General features: G+C 38.9%; 1 long non-coding RNA gene across 3 annotated transcripts in view; it reads right to left on the bottom strand.

Annotated features, from left to right (window-relative positions):
* LOC102027437 overlaps positions 1–6,969 on the bottom strand; it is a 51,030-nt gene that overhangs the window by 6,648 nt on the left and 37,413 nt on the right. For 2 of the 3 annotated variants that reach the window (XR_261394.2, XR_001234506.1), the window contains one exon: positions 3,973–5,713. This is a non-coding gene — a long non-coding RNA (uncharacterized LOC102027437). Of the gene's footprint in view, positions 1–735; positions 1,090–3,972; positions 5,714–6,969 lie in introns of those variants that run through there. The other variant, XR_001234507.1, reaches the window with a different exon arrangement.

The following is a 6,969-nucleotide window of genomic DNA, read 5'->3' on the forward strand; positions in this document are numbered from 1 at the left end:
CAGAACAGTCTTGCAGGACTGGCCCACCAGCTGGGCAGAGCCTTGGCCATTAAGACAGTGCCTTCTTGTATGGTTCATCCTCCTGCCCTACTTCACGCCCCTTGGGGCTACACACTCAGCCAAGTTTAAGTCCTTTGCCATGGCCTCTACTTCCTGGAGAAATCAGGCTAAGACATTTTCGTGGGAAAAATTTATCTTCAGTTTACCTGGAAGAATGAGCCAATCACAAGTAGTGTTTAATTCTTTTAGTAAAAAAAGATTGGATAAAAAAAGACTGTTGGGTCTGTGTAGGTTCATCAGTAGTTACGAACGTATCATTCCGGTGGGAGCTGGTGATAATGGGGGAGGCTGTGCATATGGGGTCAGGGGATCTGGAAAATATACTTCTCAGTGTTCCTATGAAACTAAAACTTCTCTGAAAGTAGTCTTTTAAAATCACAACAAAAAGAATACTGATAAAGAACTAGCCTAAATTTTAAAACATTTTGAAACTGCCGTGATTAAGTCAGCATGCTCTTCACATAGACTGCTAGGCAGAAGGCCCAAGGTGCCTGCTGGTTATGCTCTATAATTTGGAGTCTACATGAATAATAATGTTTAATCTTCATAAGAGCCATTTAGGAGGTATCATTTATGCCATCATTTTACAAATGATCAACAAATACACCAACCTGAGGCCCAGAAACTTTCCCAAATTTACTCAACTAGTATGTTGCACAAATAGGACTACAACTTGTTAACAGTAAAATGCATAGGAATATTTAGTGAAAAGGAAGTTTACAAAATTATACTGTATACAGTAAAATGCAGCGATTAAAAGAAGATGAATATAATTCTTAACAGTTGTTTCCAGGCTAAAACTGAGAAGAGTTTTATTTTTTAGTAGTTTTTGTACTACAGGGGCACAGCGCTACACGGTCACTTGCCACTCCCCTTTCACTCTGGGTGCACACGAAGACAGCATCTGCAGGGCTCCCTCCAGGTGTGCTCATGTGACCCACTCTGCCTGCTGGCACGTGTGCGGAGCAGTCACTCCCTCACACATTGTGTCACCTTCTGCGATTTTGGCTACTCACGGTCAATCAAGGTCTGGAAAACATTAACATGTGTCTTGATGTAGAGAACACATTTACATACCTTTTATTATATACTATTTTGTTATAACCATTCTATTTTATTATTATTAATCTCTTACTATGCCTAATTTGTAAGTTAAACTTTATCATATATGTATAAGAAAAGCATAGGGAATATATAGGGTTTGGTATTATCCATAGTTTCATGCGCCCCCTGGAACTGGACTGGTCTCCCCACTGACGATAATGGGAAATTATTGTAGCAGTGTATGTATCATTTCTAGGCCTGGCCCCCCAAAACTCATGAGAGATCCTTTGTTCCCTCTACCCTCCTCTTTGATTGGCTGGTTGCTGAGGATGTAGCAAATGATTCTAAAATCTTCAAAGACCTCAAGAGCCCAGAAGGCAGCCCAGCCACTAGAATAAAGAAGCTAGATTTCTAGATCTGCTAAAGGAAGCAACCCAACCAACCCCTCAGAGGGGCTATGACATGAATCACAGAGCAATCTGTTTTTAAATGTTTACTGCTCAGTTAAACCACTGAGGTTCAAAGTTGTTTGTGTAATAATCATAAATTATCTTAGTATATGTGCTTGCCAATTTTTTTTCAATATGAAAGTCACTGAAATGAAATAAAACAGTGTTAGTATTTTTGGTTCAGGACTCCAACCTGTGATATTTTTTAAACTTCCTGGAAATTCTGTGAACCTAAGACAGTAACAACAATGGTAGCTCCAACAACAAGAACTCACTCCCCAGTCCCAGGGTGTAACTTGGTGGGTTTGGGTAATCATATTTAGTCGTGTAACCACAATAAATATCTAGAACATTTTCATCAGCCCCAGGAAGTTCCCATGAGCCCCTTTCAGTTGATCAACTCTAAGGACTCCAGCCCTAGGCGACCACTGACCTGCTGCACTACAGCTTTACCTTTCCCACAGCTTCATATATGAGGAACCCACACTGTGTGACCTTAGCGGTTGACTTATTTTGCTTAACATAATGTTTCTGACATTCACCCATGCTGTTGTGTCAGCATCTTTATCTCTTCAATTGCTGGATTTCTCTTCTTTTTTGTAACAGAATCTCCTACATTCTGCTAGGTACTGGCTGCCCAGTAAGAGACTACAATCCCCAGGTGTGCCTGTGGGACTACATATACTCTAATAAGGGGCTAGATATATGATATTTCCAGGTCACCTCTTTAATGGCATGTTTCTTGTGCTGAATGTCTTCTTCCAGCTGAGCGGGAAACATAATGGCTGCAGTTCTGGAAGCCACATGTTTGGAGTGGCAGAGTACCTGACATACTTGGATATGCTCACTAAGGACTGCTACATGGGAAATAGGTATACATGTAATTTCAGCCACTGCATTTTGGATCTCCATGTAATATCATAAGAGTAATTAACCTCAGAGGCATATTTCCCATAAAGAAAGGACTGTATTTTAGTTATCTCTGTAACCTCGCCATGACTTAGCTCAGTGGTTTGTGTTGAGTAAGTGACTGTTTACTGGAATCAATATTGAATAAATAAATGAATTCCATATATATGTAATGTTAACCTTGAAAGAAATAGTTTTTATTTGTCTTTATTTTGTTTTAGAGGCAAGGTCTTGCTGTATTGCCCAGGTTTGCCTTCAGCTCCTGGGTTCAAATGATCCTCATGCCTCAGTCACCTGGGTAGCTGGGATTATAGCTGTGCACCACTGTGCCCATTTTTGTTAAAAATATTTTAAATCTTAAAATCTCATAAAACTTTTATTTTTAAATGGCATCGTTTGAAAATATATTCTACTAGGTTTCATGTTGATGTAACATAACATGCCTAAAATTAAAGCTGATAATGTAAAATGTGCAAAAAATGGAATGACTACAAAAGATAGCACCTACTGGCCATGATGTTGCACACCCATACTCTCACCTACTTGGGAGGGTGAAGAGGGAGGAGCACAAGTTCGAGACCAGTCTGAGTAACTTGGCAAGACCCTCTCTCATAATAACAAGTAGAAAGGCCTGGTGATGTCGCTCAGTGGTAGGGCACCCCTGGGTTCAGTTCCCCATACCACAAATAAAAATTTAAAAATAGAAATGATTTAATAATGTTCTATTTGTTTTATTTTTGTAAATATTATACAATCATAAAATATAATTAAAGATTAATTATAAATTAATCATATAAATAATTTGACATCCAAATGTGTACGTTTTTATTTTCAAGAAATATTATCAACTTCAAAGTTAAATAAAACATAGCTATTAAAATTAATTGGAAAATATGTTTAATATATTAACCAATAAAATTAAAATTATAGATTGATTATCCCGATGAAACAAACTTTATTCCTTGATGACAAACCTGGTAAACAGTTCATAAATCTAGCCCACATTCCTCAGAAAAATTATCTGTGCAGGAAAATATAATTACTTTAAGATGTTATATAACTTGTCGTTTAGTCACAGCAATTAACACAAATTCCTGGGCCAGATTTTTTACAATGTAAAAATCAAGAATTTCATGTTGTTGTCCAGATATGATTTTTTAAAAGCTGTGCTCATGGCTGAACTATGTCTGCTTTGATGTCTTTCCCTCTGATATTAAAGCTCTGGTGAAGAGCTTTTCTTTTTCAAAAAACCAAAGAAGTTATTGTAGAGTCTAGATGTCAATATATGAACTGAGTTTTAGGACTTTTATAGTTTGGATCTTAAATGCCCCTCAAAGGCTGGTGTGTTAAAGGCTTGGCCCCCAGGCTGGAAGTACTAGGAGGTGGTGAACCTAGGGCAGCGCTGGCGAACCTTTTACAGCATTCCATGATACAAGCACCCTGCTGTGGCATGCGTGCCACAGGTTCGCCACCGCTGGCCTAGGGAGAAGTCTTCCGGTCATGGAGGTACCTGTGTGAAGGGAGGTGTGGGACCCTGGTTTCCTCCTCTTCTCTGCTCCTGGCTCATGAAGCGAGTAGCTCTGCTCATCCATGCACTCCGCCATGATGTAATGACTTGTCACAGGACCAAAGCAGTGGGAACGAAACCACAAAAACTAGGAATCAAAACCAACCTTTTCTTTTTATAAGTTGATCGTCTCAGGCATCTCTTTATAGCAACAGAAAGCTGTCTAATATAAGGTTTCACAATAGACAAAACACTATTATCCTCTTTACACCAGCAAAACTAAACAATTGCCAGTCCATGTCCTGGGAACTCCTACAAAGACATCCCATCAGACCCCTCAGCAATAAGGGTACATTTATTTACTGAGATCAAACTAATCATCAGCAACAATTTCTGTGTATCCTTACTACCAATTTGCTTATTTTCCAACTCTTAAAAATAAATTTTTAACTTAGTAAATCAATTTCTTTCCCCATAGGTTTTGTTTTAAATATAATAATTGATTAGCACCCTTTTAGTTTAATAAACTATAAATGTTATGCCCACATTGCACTTGGATTAATATACTAAACTACTCATCATTTAGGATAATGAAAAATCACTTATGGACATTTACATAGCTGGCATGCAAATCTAAAGTAGCTATCCATCACTACAATATTACATAGAATTATTAAAATGGTACCTCATTGTACTCAAAATAGTTGTCCTAGAGTGAATTCTAAGTGCAGTGAGTTAAACACATTACCCCAAATAATTTCTCCTAAAAAGCCTTAGCATACTGTTATTTGCAGCATAATTTCAACAAATAATGATTATTTTCCCTACAATAAAAACTAGAATGGCTATTTGACATTTAGAATTGAAAATGGAAAGTTCTTTTTATCCTCCCTGCCTACCTTTGGGATTGCATTTTTCTTAATATTTTATGTTCTTATGAAGGACTCGGCCAGTTTTCCTGACTTTGGGTTGCAGGGACTTGGGAAACTATTGTGTAATGTAGTAAATCACCGTGAAGAGGCTTTGCCTGAGGGTCCTCCTCTTTTTTGTCTTTGATTCTATATCTTGTGGATGGGAAAATGGAGCAGAGTCCTGGTTATAAGGGGTAGGAATAATGAAGATATGCAGGAAGAGAGCAATAAGGTCAAGGTGAAAACATCTGTCTCCTGCATCTTCCAAGGCAGTGCTGCTCTTGAGCCGGCTAAGAGGGACAGACTGTCCTGGGGGAGCACACGCCACCTGGACCTGACAGAAGGGATTAAGAGTGATGATGGGTGGCTGTTGGCTCTCAGGCTGTTGTCCACATATCTTTGTAGAACCAGATGCTTTCTTGGATTTGCCAGATTAATTCCAGGCCCAAGGAGCAAAAGAGTCACAGAATAGTTATAGGATGTGAGAAATGGAAAGAACTGTGCGTGTTCCTGCCCTGATAGAGGGAAGCCTAGAAAGTTAAAGTAAACTTGCCTGGACGCCGCAGAGAGCAAGGAGCTGAGCTGGGACTCCAAGTTGCATGACCTCTGCCCATACCCATGCGTATCCATGTGTGAGACCCAGTGTTCGCCACCCACAGCACTTGTCTTACTTCTCATTCATGCCAAGGACAGCAAAGCCAGTGGGGAGGTGGGAAGGAGACAACACAGCCTTCTTTGCTCTGTGGCCCAGGCCTTCTGAAAAAACTTGCTTTCGACTTTTAGGCACTTGTCTTCTTTTCCCCAAATTAGCTTTCTTCTTTACTTCTCCTCACCTAGGCAAGCAAGACAACAGGCAGAGAAATCTTCAGGTGTATGCAAACAAGATGTATGGAGATTACAGCCACTAAAGGGCTTCAGAATTATTCACCTGGGCACGTCATAATCAATGTCATAAATAAATCAATCAAAAATTCTCTTCTCTAAAAGGCTAAATCCCTACACTACCATTTCCATCAGTCCTTACCACTGCAGGGCTGCTACCTTCTAGAAATCTGCCCTAGGGTTACTACTAAGAGCTTTTCCCACACGTATTCTTTGTAAATTCTTTAAAGTGTATGCATTTTCTTATTAATAAACATATATGGTAACCAATCATATTAAAAATAAGATTGTCTTAAAAAACAGATGGTCTCAAAAAGTTTTCCAAAACCAGTCTACTGAGTCATCTACAATATCTCTCCTCTAACATAGGATTTTTAGAAATAATTGTTGTGTATTGAATGCTTCATCCATGCAGACATTATTTAAAATATCTTCCATATAAGTTATTTATACCTTGCAATAATTTTGTAAGGTAAGTTCTAATATTATCCCATTTTACAGTGGAAGAAAATGAGTCACAGAAGTTAAGCACAATCATTAGTTCACTGCCACACACCTAGTCTCTCACAGAGCCAGGATGTGAATAGAGGCTGCCTGTATCTATGCCTGCTTCTTCTTAATACGTTCTATTATCCTTCTACAGGCAATTAGTCTGCAGTAGCTGCATAAGTGCACACAATGAAGAGCATAGATTTTAAAGTCAACTCAACATTGAGTTTAATTCCAGATCATCCCCTTTTATCCTTTGGCAAGTATTAAAACACTTGATTTACTCACCAATAAAGTGAGGACGGAAAGTGTCTTCTTCTTCATTGAGTTGGAGGAATTACAAGGACACGTATGGAAAAGATCTAGGTGTGGTGAGTCACAGTAGATACCCTATATGAGTTAGCACCCTTTCCCTCTGATGCTGGCCCAGTCATTTAATCTGGCCGATCTGGTCTGTCCATTTTCATTAATGCAAATCCCCAGGGACAAGAAGAGTTAGAACACACAATGGAAATGGTATGTTTTCTCCTAGATCGATTCTTTGGTGTCCAGACTCAGCTGTTTCCCTGGTATCAAAAACACCAAAACAGAGAGACACACAGAGAGATGGAGAGACACCCAGAGAGTGACAAAGAGGGAGACAGAGAGAGACAGAGAAACAGAGAGAAAGAGAGATTTTTTTTTTTTTTTTTTTTTTTTGGTTTTTTTCTCTGGTACC

The sequence above is a fragment of the Chinchilla lanigera genome, unplaced genomic scaffold, assembly GCF_000276665.1.
Source record: "Chinchilla lanigera isolate Chin_1 unplaced genomic scaffold, ChiLan1.0 scaffold00028, whole genome shotgun sequence".
NCBI lineage: Eukaryota > Metazoa > Chordata > Mammalia > Rodentia > Chinchillidae > Chinchilla > Chinchilla lanigera.